The following is a 25518-nucleotide window of genomic DNA, read 5'->3' as shown; positions in this document are numbered from 1 at the left end:
CATAGGACCAAAGTAGGCCCTCAGAATGTGGGTGACAGTTAGTTGTGTGGGTGGGATAGTCTGTGGAACCACTGGCAGTGTGACCAGGACTTATCCCTAGTGCTTGAACTGACTTTTTGAAGCCCATTTTCTATGGAGGGATACCTTGCTCAGTCTAGATATAGAGAGTAGACCCTTGGTCCTGCCTCAAAGTGATGTGCTAGACTTTGTTGACTCCCCATGGGAAGCCCTAGCCTCTCTAAGGAGTAGACAGGGGGTGGGGTGGGGTTAAGGTGGAGGAAGCAGAGAAGGGGAAGGAATGGGAACTGGGATTGGTATTTAATATGAGAAAAGATTTTTTTTTTAAAAAAAAATGGGTCCTGTTTTCATATCCATCTGTTAGTCTGTATCTTTTTATTGGAGGATTGAGACCACTGCTATTGAGAAATATCAATGTCTAATGGTTGTTAATTCCTGAATTCCTGTTATTTTGTTGTTGTTTGTGGTTGGTGCATTTTGTGTCTACCTGTGTTGTGTGTTTTTATGTGTTTCCCTTCTTTTGCTTTTGATCACTTGAGATTCTCCATGTTTTCATGGGTTTAGTTAACCTTATTAGGTTGAAATTTTCTTCAAGCACCTTCTGTGAATTTATAGATAGATATTGTTTAAATTCAACATTACCATGGAATATCTTGTTTTCTCTATGTATGGTGATTCAAAGTTTTGCTGGGTATAGTTATCTGGGGTGGCATCTGTGATCTCCTAGAGTCTTCAGCACATCTGCCCAGGCCCTTCTGACTTTTAGAGCCTCCACTAAGAAGTCAGGTATAATTCTAATAACTCTGCCTTTGGTCTCATTTTTTTCTTGCAGCTTTTAAAATTTTTCTTTGTTTATGTTTAGTGTTTTTTTTTTTTTTGGTTTTTCGAGACAGGGTTTCTCTGTGGTTTTGGAGCCTGTCCTGGAACTAGCTCTTGTAGACCAGGCTGGTCTCGAACTCACAGAGATCCGCCTGCCTCTGCCTCCCGAGTGCTGGGATTAAAGGCGTGCGCCACCACCGCCCGGCTATGTTTAGTGTTTTTATTATTATGCCTAGGTAACCTTTTTTGTTTGGTTCAACCTGTAAAAGTTTACATGCAATGATTGTATTTTTAGGTCTGAGTGATCTCACTCAATATAATCTTTTTTAGTTCTATCTTTTTACCTGAAAAACTCATGAGTTCATTTTTTTACCACTGAAATGTATTTATACTATACATTACAGAATCCTATAGCATATGTGTGCACACTTTCATAATCCACTCATATGTTAGAGGTCATTTAGAATATTTCCATTTCCTAGCAATTGTGAATATAGCACTTGTGACCATTGCTGAACTAATATCTGGCAATGACTTTTGAGTACTTTGGCCATAGGCCACAGAATTATCACTAACTGGGTCACATAGCAGATTTGGTTTTATCCTTTTGATAATTTGCCATACTAATTTTCATAGTGGCTGAATCAGTGTGAAATTTTCTTTTTATATTAAAAATTCATTCTTCTTACCATTTTATAATATCTACTTTCCTACTATACCTGTGTTTCTTCTTTAATCCTCAACATTTATAAATTTGCTACCCATTTCTATAATTTATCATTTTAAGTATGTATTAATAGAGGAATTATATATTATCTAGCTCTTGAATGTGCCATTTCACATCCAGAATTATTTCCTAGAGATTCTTTTAAGTGTGCATCAATAGTTTGCTGTTTTAAAAATAAATTCTGGGGTTAATTGTGTAGATGCACACACAGTATTTAGCCATTTACCAATAATAGAGCATTTGAGTTGTTTCCATGTTTTGGCTACTATGAATAAAGATACTCCAAACATTAGTTGGATTTTTGTGCAAACATATTTTTATGTCAGTGGGATAAATGCCCAGGAGTGTAATTGCTAGATTGTGTAGTAGATGCATATTTAGCTTTTAGAGACATTGAATACTATTTTCCAGTGTGCCTATTTTAATCTTTATCCCAAATCTATATTAATGGCCTAATTTATACACATCTAGATACTATGTGATGCCATTTTCAAAAAGACCTTCCGATAGGTATGTGTTGATATCTTATATGGCTTTAATTTGTATTTTCCTCATTACTAGTGGTATTGAATCTCTTCATAAAGTTTTTTGCTATCTGCATACTTTATACAATATAATGGATCCTTGTGTATTTTCCAATTACTCTAATAAATTGTTTTATTCTGTAGAGTGTTATGAATTCTTTATATATCATCAATAAAAGTCTTTCTTTAGATAAGTGGATTTAAATAATTTTTTAGTTTATGGCTTTTCACCTTGCCTTCTGAACTTACATTGGGAAGGGCAAATCTTTCATCTTGATGAGTGTCATTTTATTATGTTTCTCTTCTATTTCTTGTGCTTTTCTCTATTTTATAAATCATGTATTCAGTATAATGTACTTTGATCAAACCCTCCCCAGTCCCTCTCCTCCAGTTCTCCCACTACCTCACCTCTTTTATCTTCCTAATCCCATGTTACTTTCCCTCTCTTCCTCTCTCAACCGATTTCACTTAGTGCTCCCTGTATGGGACTGATACAAAGCCAGCAACTGGAGCAGGGGCAGTTTTTCAGGATTCGCTTCTCTGAAGCAAACTGACACTCTATGCTCACAGCCAGCAGCTTCTCAACTAGTGATAAGACTTCACGAGCTGCTCCTCTGTCAATGCTGGATAGTTTGAACTTGTGAAGATCTTGTGGATGCTGTCACAGCCATTGTGAGTTCCTGTGTACAATGGTCCATCATGTCTAAGAACCCCTTGCCTAGTATTAGATTCAGAAGATTTGATTCTTTCTCTAAAAGTGTTATAATCCTACGATTTACCTTAAACTACTTGACTATACAGCATGCAAGTCAAGTCCCTATGAATGCCCCTTTAGCCCATTATTTTTGTTTAACAGAATGTCTCTTCTCCATGGTGATCCTGTTGTGTCTTTGTCAAAAGGTAAGTTAGAGTTATTAGTAGGGCTCTATTTCAGAGTTTGTTATTTATTTCAGTTTTAAAACAATCTTATTATACATACCAATCCCAGTTCCCTCTCCCTCCTGTCTTCCCTCTTCTATCACCTTCTTCCTACCCCACCCCCATCCACTCCTCAGAGAGAGTGAGGTCTCCCATGGGAGTCAACTAAGTCTGTCACATCACCTGAGGCAGAGCCAAGGGACCATGATGGGGAAACCCACAGAAACAGCTGACCCGAGCAAGTGGGAGCTCACTGACTTTGTACTGACAGCTGTGGAACCTGCATAAGACCGAACTACTCACTCTGAATGTGGGTGACAGTTGTGTGGCTTGGGCAGTTTATGGGGTCACTAGCAGTGGAACCAGTATTTATATCCAGGGTTTGTAATTTTCAAAATTAATCTATGTTTATTTTTCCATCATTAATATAGTATTGGTTATACTATATTATAGTTCATAGATTGCTTCTAGAATCAATAAAATAGATTTATTTTGTTTTACTTTTCCAAATTTATTTTAATTGCTTTCGTTTATTTGTGTTTCTGCATAATGTCAGAACTATCATGTCTGTATCGACAAAAATGTTTCTTGGATTTTTATAGTAAGTGAGCAAAACCCATCAACTTACAGAAAATGGCATCTTCGTTGCAGTGAATCATCCGATACATGAAAACAGCACATATCATTTCTTTTTAACTCTCTTGATTTATTTCATCATGTTTTGACACTTTCAGCAAGCAAGTCAAAGCATTTTCTTAGATATGTACCTAAATCTTTCTGTTTTTGAGTTGTTAAGATATTGCTTCTTTCATTTTAGTCTTGATATACCTATTGGCAGTATACAGAATTAATGTTGTGTGCCTCTTTTATTCTGCGACTTGGAAAAAACAGCTGTAAATGTTTCTACAAGAACATAGGCAAAAACTGATGTTACAACTTCAACTAGTTAACAGAATTCTCCAGTGAGAAAATGTGGGCCCAGAAGTTTATTTTTTATGGCTTTAAGAAATTATGCGTTCAGGGTAGGTAAAATGGCTCAGCAGGTAAGAATGCTTGGTGCCAAGTGAGGACTTGAATTTGATACTCAAAACACACATAGTGTAAGAACCAACTCATATAAGTTCTCTGAATTGCAAAGGTACACCATGAGACATGCACAGACACATGTACACAAATGCAATAAAGAAGTACATAAATAATTAGGAAAGTTAAAAGTTATGAAAACAATTTGCTGGATAAAGATATTCAAATAATCTATTTCATATTTAGTCATTTATCTTTTCTATTATTAATAATTTATACTTCCTTTTCTCTTTGTTGTCATTGCTACCTACTCACCAGTTATTTTTCTTTTTTTAATATTTCCATTCAAAAATTTACACTTCCTCCTCTCCTCCCATTCCCCTCCCGCTCCCTCACTCACCCTCCTTCCTCCCCCTCCCTGCTTGAGAGAGGGCAGGGAACACTGTCCACACACACATCCAGGCCTAGGAAACCGTGCATCCAAATAGACTAGGGTCCCAATACGCCAGTACATGCAGTAAAAACAAGTCCCAGTGCCTTTATCAATGGCTTCTCAGTCAGCCCCAATTGTCAGTCACAATCAGAAAGTCCGGTTTGATCACATGCTCATTCAGACCCGGTCCAGCTGGATTTGGTGAGCTCCCATTAGAACAGGCACACTGCCTCAGTGGGTGGACCAACCGCTCGCGGTCCTGACTTCCTTGCTCGTCTTCTCCCTCCTTCTGCTCTTCAAGTGGACCTTGGGAGCTCAGTCCATTGCTCTGATGAGGGTCTCTGTCTCTATCTCCATCCATCGCAGGGCGAGGATTCTATGGTGGTATTCGAGATATCATCAGTATGATACTGGGGCAAGGACAGTTCAGGCACCCTCTGCTCTGCTGCCCAAGGACCTAGCTGGAGACATCTCTGTGAACACCTGGGATCCCCTCTAGAGCCAAGTCTCTTGCAATGCTATATCATTGATTTTCTTGTGTCAACATTGTCTATAATTTTAGTATTTTCTTTAATATTTATTGTTTCCTTTATTTTGCTTGTTTGGGTTGATTTTGTTCTTTTTCTAGGTTCATAAAGTGTGGTTGAAGTTATTAATCATAGTTTTTTTTCTTTTTGGACAATTAGGAATTTATCTTTCGGTACTATCTCAGTGTCCTGCAAATTTTGATACACTGCAGTTTCCTTTTCATCAAATTACAAAGTTTTACATTTTCCTTGATTAATTCACAGGTTATTTAGGAATCTGATGTTCAGTTTATAAATATTTTACAATGATCTTGTTTCATTTCTGTTAGTGACATTTTTATTTTACTGGGTAAGAGAATTATTTCTACATGATTTCAATATTTTAAAGTGTCTTCATATTTGTTTTGTGGTCTAGAGTATGACTAAATTGGGCAAAGTGTCCAATTTAACTGGAAAAATGTTACTTAGATCCGGATCCTGTTGATTAACAATATTGTTGAATTATTTTAGATCTTTACTGCTCTGGCCAGTTCTTTTGGTTGCTGACAATAATATTGACGTCTCCGACAATAACCATGATGATCTACTTTTCTTTTCTCTTCTAGGGGTTTTTGCTTCAGACATTTTGTCGGATTTTAAATATATTTTTGTTTATTAATTTTTATTTATTTTTGTAGTGATGGTGAGTCAAACTAAGATACAGCATCAGCTAGGCAAGCACTCTACCACTGGCTGTTTTCTCAGCCATTGCAATTATGTTTTCTGGCACATAAACACGTAATATCACTATGTTTCCATGGGAAATTAACTTATCTATTATTATATAATGTTCTGCTCTATTTCTAGTAAGTGTTTTGTTCCAAAGTCTACTTGGTGTGATATTAACAGAGTTATGTATGTTCTTCTTTTAGTTGATATTTAACAAGAGGAATGAAGCTAGATCCAAAGGACAGAAACCCTGACTATGTTTCATTTGTTCTCAGAGTGGGTTAAGAACAGCAATTGAGGTCAGATGTCCTCAATTGCAGGATATTCCTAATAAATTCACCTTTAAAAGCACCCATTAGGAGCTCGAAGGGATTTTCGATTTCACAACAGTCAGCAGACTGAATGCGTGGAGCTAGTGATTTAGGCTTGATTGAATATTTGTGAACAAATAGGAGCCTATGCACCTGAAAGAATTATGGCATTTAAAACAAAATCAACCTGACTGGAGAAAAAATAAATATCAATGCAATGATGCCTAATGATACTCTGCTTTACTCACAGATTGGTGCCTTGCCCGATAGCCATCAGAGAGGCTTCATCCAACCACTGGTAGAAACAGATGCAGAGATCCACAGTCAAACACTAGGCTGAGCTCAGGAAATCCAGCTGAAGAGAGGAAGGAAAAATTGTAGGAGCTATAGGGGTCAAGAACATCAGAGGAAACCCACAGATTCAACTAACCTGGGCTCATTGGATCTCTCAGAGACTCGACCAACAGAAAGCCTAAATGGAACTGACCTAGGCCCTCAGCATAGATGTGACAGTTACATAGCTTGGTCTTCTTGTGGGATTCCTAACAGTGAGAGCAAGTCTGTCTCTGACTCTTATGCTGGCTTTTGGGACCCTGTTCCTCATACTGGGTTGCCTTGCCCAGCCTTAATACATGGGGAGGTTCTTAGTCTTGTGCAACTTGATATGCCAGGTTTTGTTGATATTCATCAACAAAGGTCTGACCTTTTCTGAATAGAATGAATGGGGGGTGTGAAGGCAGACTGAAGACAGGAGGTAGGGGGAAGGGACTGGGAGGAGAGGAGCAAGGGAAACTGCAATCAGGATAAAAAAAAAACAAAAATAATTTCATATATTGTTAACAATGTAAACACCAGAGATGTGTAGAAATGTAGAGGAGTTCTATTGAATTGATGTTCTGTATTCAAATTGCTCCTTTGGGACAGTTTTACTGCACAACAAAATGGGAAATTTTAAAGAAAATCATATTAATTTGTTGGAGTTTTATATTAGTAGTATTCTGTTTTAGAAGTTTTCACTATTAAAACTGACTTATTTTTAATTATAATCAAATATAAAAAATGAAACATAAAAAAATCAAGTGACAGGAATTATTGATACTTTCAGGATACAAGTTCAGAAAGTTTAAACCCTAGACCTCAAGGTGATGCAGGCTAAGACAAGCAGTGTGGTTGTCTCTTTCCAAAAGGAGCCCATGAGAATGACTACAGGGATAATTATTGCAGAAAGGAAATTCAGGCCCTTTCTGAAGTTGGCAAAAGAGCAGAATTGTCATCACCTTTCTGGTGTTTTTCCACGAGCTTCTCACATCAGCTGACATTTCCCCTGGCAGCGGGCTCTGCTGTGTTCTTTCCCTGCTCATCACGCTGGGGTTCGATGTAACAAACTGTCACTGCCGCTTCATCCTTCAGGACTCTTTCTATTCCCTTCTTGAGAGTCTCAGTGGTGACAGATTTACTGTCTATCTTCCTATAGCCCCAGATTGTTTTAATTACTGCTTCTGTGTTTTCTTAGATGGTAAACTGTGAAAATGGCCCCTGGTTGTTTAAGTTTCCTAGTTTTTATTTTTTTTTTAAAAAATGAAACAAAACAAAAATACTTGATTGGACGACAAGGCAATGTATACGACCTAGGAATCTATTGATTTGTTCATTTATTCAGCAGGAGGGTGATTTATCTGCTGTTTTCATCCTATTTTGACTGTGGGGATTTTAATTAATTCATTAATTAACTAATTAATTTTTAGTTTACATTACTGATAGAGTGTCTGAAAGGAGGAGAAAGGTTTTTGTCTTTCACCTTTCTATTTGTTTTCTAAGTTACATCCCTTTGCTGCATTATGTTATTTACACAGAATCAAGAAAGTGGAGATGAGAAGAGAAAGACACAGTGTGAGGTTCCTGAATGTGGACTCAGCAGTGAGGTGTGGGCCTACACTGGATATCGTGACATTTATGTTGAGCTCATGAGGAAAATACTCCATCAAGCAGAGTGTCCCTACCTATAACCAAACAGCTTAACTGGTATGCAGGTTTACACACGTGCCAGCACGTTACAGAGGGCTGTGTCTGCTGCAGCTCTTTCATTCATAGAGAGTCTATTAGCTTCCATGTTTGTCATCCTTCGTCTTCAATGAGGTGGGAATGTAATCCAATGTAGTGTCTTGTCAGTGCTGGAGTTTTGCAAAGTGAGTCTGAGTGGAAGGATGCACTGAACTAATGACATTACCAAAATGGGGAAAAGGGAAAAGGTGAGAGATGACAGATTTTTTTTTTGGCATCTTAATGACAAAAGGCATATTCAGAGAAAGGGTCCATCCTCTAGAATAAAAGGACTTTTTAACTAGCAATATAAGTGAGGTTCACCCCAATATTGGATTTATTTCAGCAAACCCTACCAAGCTGTCAGAAGCCATTCTGCTGTGTGGGAAAAAGTTTTTTACTGATAATATTAATAATAGTGATGAAAGTAGCTCATTAGTAAGAGATCACTCTTCTTGCTACTGTTCACATCACATCATATGTGTGTACAGAGACATATCTACACATATATGAACTCATCAATTCTCTCATTAATTCTCATAACAAGACTGTGTAGAAGATGTCTTTTCTTGCTTACATTACAGTTGAGAAAACAAAGAGGCAAAGTTAACCATGACAAGCTGGTTGTCCCAGAGACTGGTAAGTCTCAAAAATAAACCCAATTTTAGAAGTTTTAGGAATCTTTTTTCCCTGCATAAAGATGGAATTCTTTCTGCCTAGTTGCACATACACTGCCACTTCTGCAAGGCAATCTAAATATGTCATTGCTTATGAGCTATTTGTACTAACGATCACACTTTGTTAGAATGACATATTTGACAATGTGCTAAATAGCCCTCCGCTAAGAATAGCCCTGTGGATGAATCAACTTGCAGGATGGAAGGCTTGTTCTGGTTAAATCAGTTCTAATCTTGACTTCCTTTTCTCCTTCTGCAGCTCTCTGCCAACTTTGGAAGCTCCTGTTTCTATCCTGGGTTGCTACCTCCTTTTCTGCCTTGAAGCTTGGTTACTCTTCCATTAAACAGCTAACAGCAGCTTCAGCACCAGGGACAGCGTGTTTTAATGAAGTGGTAATGGGACGGAGAGTCAGACAGGTCTTGATTAAAACAGAGTACTCTGATTAAAGATTACAGCCCGTTCCCGTGTCTTCATGCAATTCTGATTTTCCTTCTGGTTATGAAGCTTCTTCCCAGTCATAGATGACTGCAGTGTAGTTTGTATATGCTGCTCCTCCAAATAGCTTTTAATTAGACATTTAAATTAGACTGGTGCCAGTTCACTGAATTCAGAATTTTCATATTTCTCCAATCCAATTATTAGTTGTTTTAATTCACCAGTTCATGGCTTGTCATTTATTTTAATATTACTTACTAATACATTAAAACTATAATCCCTAGATTTTTCTCACCATGAAAATAATTTATAAATGTCAGAAATAAAAAAAATTCTAAAGAACCAAATTCAAAACAAATAAAATTAAGGAAAACTGGCTTAAGGCATGAACTCCATAATAAGAACTTAGGTGCCCTCTAGCCTGTTGAGGAGGAAGGATCAAAAACATTGTAATTTGAAGGAAAGCACACAGGCAAACCTCAGAGATTTCCTCTGTCCTTAGGTCAGGGTAAGAGTGTCATCTTACATCCTGATGAGATGTGCAGTTTTATGGACACACCCCAGGCTCTCCACTGGTCAGAACAGTGTTTCAGTTGCAGACTGGGTGAGTCTTCCCAGGAAAAGGGAGACAGAGCTATGAAGTGAGGTGAGGGGTTAAGCAGATGGAAGAACATTTCCTGAATGTGGTATTTCTGACATAGTTGTTGGGGCTTTCCCCCACTGAATGCTCTCAAAACTGTTACAAAGTATTACTATTATTGTCTGCGTTTATAAAGAAGAAATGAGGCAAATAGGATGGTAAGATTTGAATCCAAGATCTCTGTCTTCTGATTTTTACTCTCTACATTCACCATCTGTCATACAACATGGTAAGGTGGGGAAAATATCAAGTTGGTCTGAGATGTCAAGCCAAGTCTTTATAAATGGTTGCAGTTCTTGGATCATATTGTAGCCATTGTGAGTGTTTTGTGTTTCCATGCTGACCTCAATGACAGAGACAAAATGCTACAGTGAAGAGAAACTGAGGAATTGGCACATGCCTTTGAGGAGATGGGCAAGAGTGGCTGAATTCAAGAGCCAAGAGTTGGGACCAATGTCCTCTTTTCATATACTGGAATAAGAAGAAAAGACAATATACTCACGAATCCCCATGACAGGGCTCTATTCTGTCCTTCACTCCTCGTTGCCAATTTTGTCACACAATGATGGGAAAGAAGTCAAGAGCTAAATCCTGAAGCAATCTGTCACCCATCAATTCAGAGACCCCACTCACTTTTGTTATACTCTGGACCTTGATTTGATGTGCATAGAATTAGGAATTAGGAGTTGGAGAGAATCAAAGAGACCAATCGGGGTGCTTCAGTAGAGTAAGGGACCTTTCCCCCTTATGCTTCAGTGCCCAACAGTGGCTCTACCATCTATCTTGAGATGAGATTGCTCATCTTCTTTGCAGTTGCTCAACCACATATGATGGGTGAAAATATCTCCATAGGAAGATGCAATTTTCACCGTAGATGTACAGAAAACAGCTACAACAAACAACCACTTGGCTCTTTATGATGCTTCACACTCTGCCTCGAAGAATTCAGCATTTAAGAGTGAACACAAAGTTTGTCTATAATCGAATGTAAGACTGATGCCTGAAGATCACACGTAGGGGCAAATGGCATGTATCCACTAGTAAGAGTTGTCAAGGTCTTTTAAAAACCATTTTTAAAACATAGCACAGAAGGTTTTAGGTATTACAACATTTTCAAACAAAGTGTGTTTTAATATTTAATTTTTTCATCTCCCCTACTCCAAGATACCCCTAACTACCAGTCTCTTTTCTTTTGGATTAACTTGTGCAGTCTTTGCCCATCATATCCTTCTTCATCACCTATGTATTTATCTTCCCTTTATTTCCTTTATAATATTTTATCCACATTTACATGTATTCATATATATATTCATATATATGGCTTGGAACTATCTATGACAAAGTATGACAAAGGACGTGTGGCGTTTGTCTGAGTTTTGGCTATTTCACTTATTCTTTCCAAGTCCATTCATTTTTATTCAAACTTCACTTCTCTTTAAAAGTAGTTTAAATATAAGGATTTGAATTATGTACAAAATAGAGGTTTGGGGTGGTAGTTAGTGAAATGTCATGTGTAGTCTTAGTGAAAGAAGAGCTTCAGATGTGTAGTGGGAAAGCTGAATGGTGTCATGGTCCATCTCTCTCCTTTACAGGGTTTTAATTATTGGAGAAAGGAGGCTACCAATGATGCAAACTTAGTCAATTAGGTGATCTCCCCCAGGATCCAAGGACGCACACAATAAGTACAGCACGAACCCAGTGGGAGAGATATACTGGACACATGATAAAGGCAGTGTTCTGACTAGAGTTTTATGTACAGGAGAGTATAGCCATTCCTCTTGTTTTCTACTCTGTCCTTATTTTAGCTTCTGCCACCTGGATTCTAACCAACCACTAATGCTTTGGGTCTCAAATATTTTTCTGACAAAGTCTCTATTATTTAAAGTAAACAGAATCAATGTTTAGTACTGGTATTACATAATGCTAAGTCACTAATTCTGATATTGTCCCCAGTAGTGATTTAATTGTGGAAACAGACACAGTCACATAGTAGTCCTTTGGGGTGTTGTTACCAATGCCACACAAGGAAAGCATGTCCTTGATTTCAGAGTTCCCCCTACAGCCTCATATTGCACAGGTATTTGTGACAATAGCCACCTTGACTTTTATTCGTACTAAAGGGCATCAATAAGACTTTGAAAGGCATGGAGATCTTTAAATTTCCTATGGTGTGAGATAAGGTTCTTTCTCATTACTCTAAGAATAGCTCAGCTTCCAAAGCCATTCAGAAATCTCCAGAGGGAGAGGTGGCTAGCTGGGCTTGCAATAAACTCTTATTAACACTATCAAATATAATCTGTTTTTGTCTTGACCTCACTTTAGATTCTCAGCAGGTATAATGGACAGATTTGTAGGGTTTCTTTTTCCCTTTTAAAAGACTAGATAAATGTACCCGTTCCCTCATCAGATTATAAATGTCCAATGTAAATGGAAAGTTCATTGCATTCCTTGATAACAGACGTAATCTCCCCAATGGATGCCCCTCTGTCAGAAGACATATGAGATAGTCCCAGAGATTGTTTTCAGTTAGGATTGGTTCAGAATAAGTTTAATTTTCCAGTCTGTGCACTTTAACCTCTCTCTGGTTATTGCAATAAAAAAATGTATCCACTTTCAATGTAGAAAAGAAGTGTGCTTTCTCCTTCTTCCAGCTGCACTTGACTGTGTTGGCCCTCTATAGCTTGTTGTGATTGGTTCTGGTGTGCACACCTTCCAATTAGATTGTGCCCTCTTATTTCTTTTGGTAGGTGATTGGTTAGGAATCATGAGGGAAAGAATCAGAGACAATCAGGGACACCGCTAGTAGAGCAATGGCTACAATGATGAGACCAGACTGAAAATATAAGTAAAATAACATCAAAATAGAGGCCACTGGCTGTATTCGGCAGCTTATACATTTCTGTGTATTTTCATTCTTGACATCTTAGGCTCTCTGGCACATGGGAAAATCAAGGCACACACAGTATCACAAAGTCTGACTCAAGTCACACAGCTAAACAGTAGCAGTGGTGGCTTTGGGACAGTTGCTCCAGGGCTTATTCCTTTTCAAGGAGGGAAATGGGGGCCTAGAAAGAAGGTGGGATTTCAAACTGTAACACCAAAGCCAAGGTTCCAGTTTTGCTCCTTCCTGGCTTCTTGAGTTGAAAAAACTAAGACATATTTTTTTCCATCTGTAAAATACTAGTAATAGCTCCTCTGGTTTGAGATGAGGTAATTTACATTGAAATAATTTTATTGTATTTTAGCAATTAGTAAATACCGTGGTGCAATTTGTCTGTTGTTGGACTTTACAGTGAAATCCCATCGTGAATCTGAAGTTAAAATGTCTAGTTCTTTTTTTTTTTTAATTTAGGAATAGGGCTTCCAAATCTGTGTGAATTTTTTTAATTGCATAGTATCCATTTTATTCTTTTAAAGTTTTTTTTTAATTGAAAAGAGATTCTTTTCTCATCCCAATCCCAGTTTCTCCTTTCTCCATTCTTTCTAGCCTCCCACCTTCCATTTCCCTCAGATCCTCTCCCCTTTAATTTCCTCTTTAGAAAGGAGCAGGTCTCCAAGAGAAGATAGCCAGACAGGACAAATAAGATATAATAAGACAAAACAAAAGCCCTCATAGGCTAGACAAGGAACCCAATAGGAAGAAAGAGTCCCAATAGCAGGCAAAAAGCCAGAGACACACCTTCCCTCAAATTACCAAGTTAACAGCCATAATATATACATGGAAGACCTGGTACAGACCCGTTCAGGCCCCATGTTTACTTGCTCAGTCTCTGTGGACCCTTGTAAGCCCTGTTGAGTTTATTGGGGGCCCATGTTCTCCTGGTATTTTCTATTCCCTCTGATTCTTGCAGTCTTTGCTACCCCTCTTCCGCAGGGTTCCCAATCTCCAAGGGGAGGGACCCGGAGGAGAATTGCTATTCACCTATCCAAGGATAATGTATACTAGTACTTTATAAATTATTAGAGTTGGAAAATCTTGGGTTTAATATTTTTACATTTTCAGATAAATAAGAATGGTAAAGTATTTGCTATATTCAGAGAGATTTCTAGTTTACTAAAAATTGGTTTCTAAATCTCCATCTATTGGTTTGAAAAATGACAGAATGTACTTTATGAATATATATATATATATATATATATATATATATATATATATATATGCTATGTGAAGCTACTACAGGTAATTTGAGATGGCAGTAATGGTCACTGGATATAACTATAGTTGCTTTCAAAAGTGCAACCAATTCTACTATTCTACAGAGTTTCATATAAAATGTAAATAATTGAAATCAGTTTGTGAAACACTGTACAACCCCCAGAGGTGTTAATTATGACTTCATGTGACACAGTACTCAAATGTCTGACAAGCCTGTGAAGGAGGCAAGCAACTGCATTAATCACTTGGAAAATGACACAGCTCTTCATTAACTAGCATGCAACAAATACATAAAACAGAAAATAAGAGAGGAATAATAAACACTAAATGAATTCTATGGATAACAGTGCTGAGGATGTAGGACAAGGGGAATTCTGTAATGTGATGCTGAGATGTGAAATGGTCTGGCCACTTTGGAAACTGGTAGTTTACAAAAGTTAAGGGTGTGAATACTTTATGATCTAATAAATTCTCTCCTAAGCATATCTCCAGTCAAATATATACACATAAAAAGACATCTATAGAAATTTATATCATGATTTCCATAGAGCTTTCCTCTGGAGATATATCAAATCATCTTTATTCAAAAAAGTGATACTGTTGGACTGTGGTGGTACACTCCTTTAAGCCCAGCACACAGGAGGCAGAGACAGGCAGATCTCTGTGAGTTCTAGGCCAACCTCGTCTACAAGAGCTAGTTCTATGACAGCTAACGCTGTTATACAGTGAAACTCTGTCTTAAATATTAAAAACCAAGATAATGAATGGCAATATATTTATACAATGGAACAAATCTAGAAATGAGTTAACACAAATTAGTACTACAAGCAGAGGTATAAATACATCTCAAAACCTTATATTCAATAAATGGATTCAGGCAAAGGAATAAACTACATATGATTTCATTCAAACAAAAATTAAAAAATGAATTTATTATGTTAGAAGTCAAAATAGAGGTTTTCTTTCTTTCTTTTTTTTCTTTCTTATTATTTTTGGTGAGATGAGAAGGAAGAATCAAGGATACAGTGGCTGGTTGTCTTCCACAATCTTTTATTGACTCTGTAACTAAGTTTAGTTTGTAAAAATTAGTCACATCATATGTTTATGACCTGTGTAATTTTAGAGTTATAGATATGTTCAACAAATTGTAACTTTCAGCCAAGTGCCAGGGCTAGAAATGTTTAGGAAAATAACAGTCAACCGTACACGGGTTATGATGAAAATATTTTTCATCATTTACAAATTATTTCCACTTAGTCTAACACCTGCCGCACATCTGCACTCCCCAAGGGACACAGTAGGTTAAACAAGCAAGACGTCAAAATGAATCATAGCAGTAGGAGATTAAATGGGATGCATAAGTCAGGAAGGGAAAAGGAGGGAAAGATAAGCTTTCTATTGACACACAAATAAATAGGTGAGTTGATAGGGGGAGTAAGGAAAGTGAAAATTATTTTAGGCGGGCAAGGAAGGCAGATCGCGCAGTGGAGCTTATCATGTGGTGAGTGGACCGATGCACTGCTGAAGTGAACAATGGCTTAGACCAATGTGACGGACAAGGATGAGAAGCTGGGGAGTTGTCTGTTTCTAATAAAACACATTGCTATCAATAGCTTTCTCTGCTAGCACTCTGTAAAACTGTCTCATGCACTTCTTTTTAAAAGTCCGAGCAAGAAAACTAGAACGAGAGACGGGGCAGGGAAAAAGGAGCTGAGAAGAAATGGGAGGAGAGGATAGATACATCTCAAAATGATTTTACCTCTGCTAGAACGAGTGTGGAGAGTTAGCTTTATGGCAAGAAAAATGCTTTAGGTAAAAGCAATGCATCTCTAGGCATCGGCATTTAACACTCAAGCAAGGCCTGAAGCAGGTGGCAGGTCCCATTTATGCATGGTACCTTAGATTTGGAGAGTTCCACACCCTAACCTATAATCTTAGTCGTTTAAGGCAGAACCCAGCTTTGAGCATTCTACTGTCTAGCTAAACTTTCCGGCTTTCCATGAAAACAAATACCATCTGTGGAAATAGCTCCGATTCTCCTGCTTTATGTTGTTTATAAAATACATACAAGCAGGCAATAACAATTCATGAAAAAGTCCATGGATGTAAAAGATAACAGGGAGTGAGTATATGGGAGGGTTTGGAGCGAAGAAAGGGAAAAACATATGCTGTCATAATTGTAATATAATCTCAAAATAAAGCTAAAAATATGTGAAAAGAAGGATGAAATACAGAGGTCTTCTATAAGGGCTGGGTTCAGACCGTAAAGGGTGTACCGAGTGCTAAAAACCAGACCAGAGTAATGTGTGCACTGTGCACATTTCAATGTTTCTGGTCCTAACAGAGTGTAAGGCCTCCATTACAGGCCCTTTTATGAATCCAGCTCATACTAACATAATAATTTCTTATACACTCATGTTACCACCTTTCTGAAGAAGAACCATACCTTTAAAGAGGCTAACATGATACAATCCCCAGCATGTGTCAGTACCCAGGGAATGCTAATAGTGCAGCCAATGCAGTGAGTAGAAGAGGTGGCTTAGGATAAATACTACTTGACTTAGAGCAGATATATATTAATGTATGTTTTTATTGCTTGTATAGTTTTTGTGAATAGAATGCTACAGGGAATAGAGTTTGTTCTGTGTTCTTTTCTTTTTTTTTTAAAAAAAAAACCTTATTTAACTTTATTTCATGTGCATTGGTATAACGATGTCAGATTCTCTGGAATTGGAGTTACAGACAGCTGCTAGCCACCATGTGGTTGCTGGGAATTGAACCCGGGTCCTCTGCTCTTAACCACTGAGCCATTTCACCAGCCTCTGTGTTCTTTACTTTAATGTGATATTTAAATAATTGGTTTCTATTGTGGCAGTTAGTGATGATGCATCCTCCTTGGACAACCCATCGATTCGTCTTTCTGGTTATAAGCGTCTAGCCTTCTCATTTGATGATATTATGAACGGTGTTTATGTGACTATCCTAGACATGTTTCATCTCTGTTACCTAGAATCTTACATCTGCGAATCTTGTTCCCTATAGCTTCAGCACAAAGCTGACACATATTGCTACTCAAGCACATACTTGAAATCCTTCGTTAACTTCAGAAGGCATGTTGACACTCTCCAACTACTAAAGGTGTCAAGGTAACTATACATTTATAACAGTCTCACTCTGATTGCTTCACCTAGAGTTCCAGCCTTCTCTGCTAGTTTCATTTTCATCAAAGAATATAACATCTCTGCCTTGTTTGTGAAAGCATACTTGAAGATTTTTAATTGTAATTCTCCATGACAGATTAATCTTCCCGCATGCCCTATGATTTACAATCAAGTAGAAAAATTAAATTGCAGAAACAATTGCCTGTATGTAGGTGAAGGAGAAATTATTTTTCTCTTTATGGCTTTTCAGTATTCAATTTATATTACAATGCAATTAAAATAATTCTTAGGCTTTTTGTTTGTTTCTATATTATTTTATATGTATGAATGTTTTGCTCGCATGTGTGTCTGTGCACTATGTGTGTCCCTGGTGCCCATGAAGGTCAGGTAAGGGTGTTGGATAACCTGGAAATAAAGCTATGGATGACTGTAAGCAGACATGTGGGTGCTGGAAATCAAATCGGGGTATTCTCCAAGAACAACAAGCATTTTTAACCACCGAGACATCTGCCCAGGCCCTATTCTTACATTCTTAAAGGAGAATAAAAACTATATGAATAAGAGGAGACCTACTTAATTATATTTAGTGGTAACACACTTAAAATGTGATATGAAAAGAAACTTGATTGCAAAAGATAAAAAAAATCTAATTTCTTATTTAAAGAATAACGTTTTTTTTAGCTACTCCTGAACACTTAAGAATTTCTCCCTTAATTTTAAGAGTTGAGGAGTACAATTAGTGTCAAATCACTTTTCTTTTTTGTTAAACAAGCTATGGTAAAACCAAACACACAAACCATCAAAAAACAAAGAAAACAATAGGAAAGAAGAGAATTTTAGACAGTTACTTGAAATGAAAAGTTAGTAAAATCTGGAAATTAAATTTTACTAAAATGCTACATGGTTAACATGTGCCATGGCAGATTTTGACATGGAAGTATTAGATTCCTACCTGGAGAAATTTTAGAATTTTTAAAGTATCAGATACACACATATAACACGGACACACACATTCATACACATGAGCTCATTCAAGCACACATACACGTACATGTGAGCACACACAATTTTTTTTTTCCTTTATAAGAGTTGCTATGGTCATGTGTCTTTTCACAACAATAAAAACTCTAAGACAGGTACCATGGTATCAGGAGAAGAAAGGTGAGGGCTCTCATGTTAAACTACAAGCACAAAGCATAGGAAGCACCTGGAAATAGATGGCCTGAGTCTTTAAACTCCCAAAGCCCTCCTCCAGTAATATATCTCCTTCAATAAGACCACACCCCCCTAAATCTTTCCCAATCATGCCACCAACTGCAGACTAAGAGTTCAAATACGTGATCTTATGGGGGGCATTATATTTAAAACCCAGACAGTTCTCATTATTTCAAGCAGTTATTTGCTTTATAAATTCACCACTACCCGAGAATTAGCAAATATTGAACCATGTCTCCTAGAGGACGATAGGGATAGATTCCTGTATGCAGTGCTGCAACATTTTGACCAGAGTGCTGTCTGTGTTAATTGGGTTCATTTAGCAGTATGCTTATGAAAAAGCTGGTCCTGTCACAGATGATGCCTGATTTCATATAAACCTCTACTGTATTGCATTTATCAAATTCTTTAAAAACCTTTGTTTGCAATGTCTTGAACCTGCAGAAGCTCCAATATGTTTTTTTTTTTATGCCGTATCATCTTTTGAAGCATGAAAATCAGCTAGCACTAGGTGGGAAGGATTTGACATCTTTCCTGGTTCTGGATAATAGGACAATAATTTTTTTTCTGTTTTCAGTTTTAGACTAATGCTTTCTACAATGTGTTTTCTAATTAGTGGCTATTTTATAAACGTATAAATGTCTATTTGTTACTATCTCTCCGTGTTTCTTCACATGCTATGCTTATTTCTTCAGTGCTTTCTGGAACAGTTTCACATAGGAAGTGGAAATCTCCATCTTCTTTTGAATGTACCATCCTGTTGAGTTATTATTAAATTTACAGCATTATAACCTGTGACTGAATGACGCTCATCCAACACAAACATTTTTACTATAAGACATAGTTAGCCTTCGTGGACTTGGAGACACTAAACAGTGTTTTGGCCCCATGCTGAAGGCCACCGTAAAGCAAAAGAATCAGCAAAGTATAATAATGAGAAAAACGTGGCTCCAAATAGAGTTCCAGGAAAACAGCTGCTTAGATGGCGCATGAAACAAGAAGACAAAGTACTGCCATGCTTCATTTCAGCTTGAAATCTTCAATTTACACAGCTCCAGAATTTCATTACTTTCGATATCCCCGTGAATGACTGTGAGAGTTCCACGAGTTTGCGGTTATTGACTGGTTTCAGTGAGTAGATAGAGTTTGAATACAGAAACCATGAATAATGAGGCTCAAGTGTATGTTTGCTTTACTTGGTTCTTAATATATCAGTTCTGGGTAATCCAAATAGAATTTGTTTTGAGTTCTCATGTACTCACAGGGAAACTTCTTTGGAACGCTTATTGGTACTGGAAGATACCTTTCCTCTTAGCTCTATGTTGGTATAACTCATCCCCTATAATATCTTAAAATATGTATTTATTTTATCTTTTGAGATTATAATGAAGTCATGTCATCCCATTCTTTCCTTCTCACAAACCACCACATAGAGTTCTCCTTGCTCATTTTCAAATTTATAGCCTCTTTTCTTCACAAATCATTGGTAGATGTCTTTTTGTTCTAATCCTTAAGTGCTATATTTTAAGTAAAAGCTTTGGAATATGTCAAGAATTTTTTGTTTTAAATCTTATTCCTAGTATATATTTTTTTAGGCATGCCATCCTTGGCAAACTACCCAACCTCAAGGGAATTTAATCTCTTAGCTCAATATATATAGCAATACTTTTTTTCTATCAACACTTGAAGAATTATAAATAAAAAATATTCACTTGCTATTTACTGAATAATAATTTTTTATCTAGATTGTTAAATGTTTTATTAAGATTCATATAATTTACAGTATTAAAAATGTGGGTCCAGGAGCCACTTACCTGCTCCTACAAGTTTTCAGGGTGAAGTTGTAAATGTAAGGTTGTGGTGAAGTGTCTTCCAGCATGAGTCTCTGAGTAGTCACGTGGAGCAGAACATTAACTGACACATTCCGTGACAAGGGAGTAAAGAAAACCATGGTTGGTGTGTTCGGACAATCTCAAAGCTTAATTGTGTGATGGCAGTAGTGTATCATAGAACAGATTAGAAGATTCTGGAATTAATTAACTTCTGTTCAAGATGAGAGCCCACAAGTCTGTGACATTCTCTGGGAGAAAATGACTGCAGCAGTTCTCTAACTAGGAAAACGGAGGATAAACATCCAGAACTTAGAGAAGAATACGGTATTCTCTGTACATATCAATGGAAGGGGCAAGGTGTGTGCCAAACAGGTGTTGTCATAAGAATGGAAAAAGACTCACGGAGTAATTTAATTTGTAGTAACATTTAACAATTGGATAAGGGTAAATGGAAATGATAGTATGCTTGGAGAATGTTCCAGATACAGAACCGTGGGCGTGAGATTTCACAGAATTTAATGAATGATTCAAGAATCTAAATATATGTGGAAATGTTGCAGCTTCTCCACTGCTGTTGACTGAGATGGTCTGATCCAGTTCATTTATTGACAGTGTTGTATTGGTTACCCTGGTATGATCTCCCCCAAACCCATGGTTATGCATTCCTCTGATCTGCCTGGTTATCCACAGCATGTGCATAGTTTCAAACCAGGTTCCTCTTCATGGAGCACTGGGAATTTACTCTTCCATTGGTAAAGAGACTGGCTTGCTTCTGTGGCAGCAGGAGAAGTTGGGAGAAGATGGCAAGGTGTGGTCAAAGAGGAAAGGTCTCAGGAGCTGCAGGAGACTAGGTTTTCTTCCCAATTTTCACTGGGCCTCCAGGGGTCATTCTCGCTTCTGTTTCCTAACTGCTTCAATGGGGAAAACCGAAACAAAGGCAATTCTTTTCTTTTAAAATGGACATTGTTTCCCATTTGCTTGCATTCAGGAGGCTTCTAAAATTTTATTTCTTTATTGAGAAGTAGACTGGGGACTTTTGTTTAGAGCAGAAAGGACAATATGGGCGATGGAAGAAATTATATTTTACCCATCTAGCCTGAGATGCTCAGCTGGCACCAGAATCAAATCTTTCTCAGGAGCCACTCAGCCTCCTAATGCTTGTATTATGTTTAGAGAGGCCAAACACAATGATGTATTGTCATTCACTAAAGAAGTCAGTAGCTCCAGAATTAAAAAGGAAAAGGAAAAGAACTTGGAACTTGGAAAAGAGGAGAGTTCTTTCAAATAGTCAATATAGCAAGCATCGTTTTTCTTAAGATATTTGTCTTATGACAATGATAGCAGTCTTTGTAACTATTCACAATAGTCAGCAGGCAGGAAAAGTCTGTGCTTCTGACAGGTTATGGAGTTCAGTCATTGGAAATGGAACAGCAAAACTTGGTTCTAACCTAGTAACCAAAGCTGTGTAATTAATTAGTTCACGCAGGTTTCTGGAAGAAAATGGCGTTGCTGTGTTACAGTAATAATCCCAGTTGTTGAGTTATCAGCAAACTGCAGTGCCTCTCTCAGGGGAACAGAACCCCGTAATTTAACAAATCACTGTGTTTTGGGCTTTGACATCGCACAGGCTTTTCCATTTCCATCTGCTCCCCTGCTTCATTAGGATTTTATTGTTGCTACAGTCAGAAACATTTTCATAGTTTTTCTCTCCCTAAAATAATGTACCATTAGCTATCTTCTGTCATCCCTTTTGGATACCTAAAAATGGAATGCCCATTCTAATGCTAAACAGCTTTTAAGGAGTATTATTTTGGATATTTTCTCCAAGAGTCCAAGGTGGCTCCCTTTGGCTAAATTATAAATCATTGCTTTGTGTATGAAAGCAAATATTCAAAGCTTATTTCAAACAGGAAATTTTTATGAAGAGTAGAAATGTTCTTTATATAGTTAAATCATCTTTTTATCAGATCAGAGCATGATAAAAATTCAGTGTGTTCACTTGCAAATGCACATACACATATTATCCACAGATAACCATACTCTTTTTAGTCTAGCATACACACACTGATCCAAATATAACATACACCATTCACATACACTCAACATTCCATAAGTGCAAAAATCCCAGTAGTCTAAACACAAACACATACACTTTGTCCATAAATACATATATATCATCACGTGAATGTACTTTACTGATTGATGCAAGTACATACTATATAACCACAATATCAACCTTGGTCTATCATCCACTCTACTCACATACAGTTCTTACTCTCCTAAACACTACACACACACACACACACACACACACACACACACAGACATTCATGCATATGTATATATACGTAGCACATATTTTCATATATTACACATTTATACAATGAACATGCATACACAGTATCCATATACCCAAATTCCCCCTCCTCGCATCACTAGCCTATGGATAAGTGACAAAATTAACCCACCAAGAATATTAGAGGCAAACATCTGTAAATAAAACCAAGGAAGAAACTATAAATGGAACATATTTTGGAACAGATTTTGTGATCATTGGTATTGGTTAGCAGCTTCCTGGATGTAGAATCACCTAGGAGACATACCTCTGACTGTGTTTATGTTTCCAGAGAGGATTGTCTGGGAAGGGAAAATTCAAAGTGAATCCAAAGGACAGCCCAGCTAAAAAGAGGTCTGCAGAAGATGCAGCTTACTATTCCCTACAGTTGAATGGATGCACCTGTCACTACTGACACTGTGGAATGAACCATGTGATGAACGGATGCTTGAAAGAAAGCCCACACTAGCTCAGAAAGAGAAATAGATATTTATTTAGGTGTAAACTCACAAATCAGAATCCTCTGCTTGGCCCGTTGATTCCACAATCCAAATGAGCAGCAGGTGGAAAAGAGGAAGGAAAAAAGGGAGAGATGCAGGTTTTGCATCCCCGTATATAGTATATGAGGCCACACCCCAGTAGGCGGGTGGGCCTAAAGCTGCAGGTCTTCCTAAAGCACCTCCCCCTTTTATTTTAATAAGAGAGTTCTAAGCCTAATACAAAATTATATACAATAAAAACAAATATGCTTAAGTCTTTTATAATAAATAACTTGGCCAAGTCATGAGAGAAAATTAACTACAATTATCTAGCCTTAACCCCATCGAAGATCCGAGAAGGAAAATAATATTACTTAAGTAAGTAGGAAGTGCAATTAAGAAACTTCCAAAACGTACAACAAATGACAGAGACAACTGGCTAACTGGGCAATCACACAGTCTCATTTGCAACATTGAAGCAACCAACTTTGGCTAAGGCCTAGAATAAATGACAGACTATTTTCAAAGGCAAAAATTCTTTCAAAACTGTTTTACCCTGTCTTGGCAAGATTTGACAGTCCTATTTATCCATTTCCGGATACTATATATTTTGTCAGTGAATGAGGCATGGGGATTTCTTTGCCCAAAGGCCAGATTTTGCCAATAAGAAAAGCTAACCTTCTACTCTGTTCCTCTAGACAACGATGTTTAACAAAGATTACTAAGACAACTGGAGAAATTTCAACAATCTTCAAGAAGTATTTTTTTAATGTAGTAACTCTCCTTTGTTGTCACGTTCTATCTATAAACACATAGTCCTACTCTTCCTCAGATGACATTAAAGGCCAGGATCAGAGGCTCAAAATGAAGCCAGTGTATTTAACCTACCCACAAACACACAGAGGCACACGCAGATATGGAGGAAGGCAGCATTCATTATGAAATATGCTTGTAGTATACTATTTTGAAAGGAAGAGACCTCTTTGGTTTTCCCTCATTGGTAAGGCTGACGCAGGCTGCTGTCACATGCCTTCTAGAGCAGTGGGGTTCACATCCTGAGCCAGGTGTGCGGTTTCTTTTGGAGGCCAGTGGCCTGCGTGGTACCTATAAAAGACTAAGGCAGTGTCGACATGGTGAGAACAGCCCTTCACAGTAGGTCAGGCATCCCCGGAGCACGCAGCCCTCACGCTCAGGTTATGTTTTGAAAATGTATTTTCTCGCCGTCGCCTTTACAAATGGTTCTAAATACATTGTAGACAGCTGTCAGGAGTGTGCGCGTGAAGCTTAAACCTAGAGTGACGTCTGACTTCACAAGTCTAAGGGCTGTCTGAAGGTGGCCTTGACTGGAAATCGATTCACAGAAAATGCTTTGAAACCCATTTAACTTTTAAGGTAATATTTCCTCTCACCTTTGTCCCTGACCCCTCCTGGTTTTCTCATCCTTCTAATTTGCTTGGGCTTTTTCTCCCATCCTTCCCTCTCAATTCTTCTTTCCCGAAGTCTTTTTTTTCTCCCAGTGATGTGCTTGTGTTTGTATGTGTAGGTCAGAGGGCATACTTATTTTGGTAGTTGGTTCTCAGCCTTCCGTTCAGTGAGGAGCAGTCTCTCTTGTTACTGATGGTCTGTATAAGAGAATGGCTGACCCAATTGCTTTTGGGTGATTCTCTTATGCCCATTTCACTTCTCACTGTGTGAGTCTTGGGGTTAAAGCTGCAACCCTGTATTCATCTTTTTATGTGGGTTATGAGAATTAAACTCAGTTGGGTAGGCTTTTACTTCATAACTTTTACCCACTCAGCAGACCCTGTCTTCTTTTTGCTTTTTAAATAACAACAACAACAACAGCAAAATGTTTATGTTTAGTTTAATGCAAAATTGTGTTTCAAAGCTGGTAGATGTCTAAGGAACTAAGAGGCATCACAGATAGACTTTATCCAGGTCTTCTTTTTTTTTCCCTATTTTATCTGATAAGTAGATTCTTATTTGAGAAATTCTCTGAAGACTTGCTGATGACAGTTTAGATACAAACACTAGGTTGTAATGTTTTACCTAAATTGAGATTAAAAACATGAAGCGTATCTCCTGTGCGCTATTGTAATGCTTCCCTATTTGAAGGAGCAAAATTTGTGTCCTTCAACCTCACTTAAGTAAGTTTACATTTATAGGTACCCTTTGTAATCTGGTTCTAATTCCCTATTATTTCACTTTCTAAACCCTCAAATTGGGTGATATATATCTAAATCATAGGTTTTACTTTCCCTTGGGTGTCCCCATCTGGGAATCCTAGCTATTCTTGAAGTCCACAATACAATTCTAGGTGTTTAGAGCAACTTATGGCACCTCACTATGGAATCCATAGCACATGATTTGCTGTTGTTTATTTTAACAGCCACAGGAAGGCGTGGCACTGCCACAGCCATAGGAACGCATGGCACCGTCCATCATGGGGTAAGGCCTATTCCTTGTTCTGCCAGGATGGCAGATCTCAAGAAATAGACTGTGGGGCCACTGGCAGTGAGACCAGCATTTGTCCCTACTG

General features: G+C 37.7%; 1 long non-coding RNA gene across 1 annotated transcript in view; it reads right to left on the bottom strand.

Annotated features, from left to right (window-relative positions):
• Positions 1–4571: 4571 nt before the first annotated feature.
• The window catches only part of LOC142845084 (uncharacterized), a 63325-nt gene continuing 42378 nt past the window's right edge, over positions 4572–25518 (bottom strand). The window contains exons 3-4 of the long non-coding RNA XR_012909803.1: positions 6257–6363; positions 4572–4838 (exon numbers count right to left, since the gene is read on the bottom strand). This is a non-coding gene — a long non-coding RNA (uncharacterized LOC142845084). The remainder of the gene's footprint in view (positions 4839–6256; positions 6364–25518) is intronic.

Source organism: Microtus pennsylvanicus, chromosome 2 (assembly GCF_037038515.1).
Source record: "Microtus pennsylvanicus isolate mMicPen1 chromosome 2, mMicPen1.hap1, whole genome shotgun sequence".
In the NCBI taxonomy this organism is placed as follows: domain Eukaryota; kingdom Metazoa; phylum Chordata; class Mammalia; order Rodentia; family Cricetidae; genus Microtus; species Microtus pennsylvanicus.
This window is presented reverse-complemented; position numbering and strand designations above follow the sequence as displayed.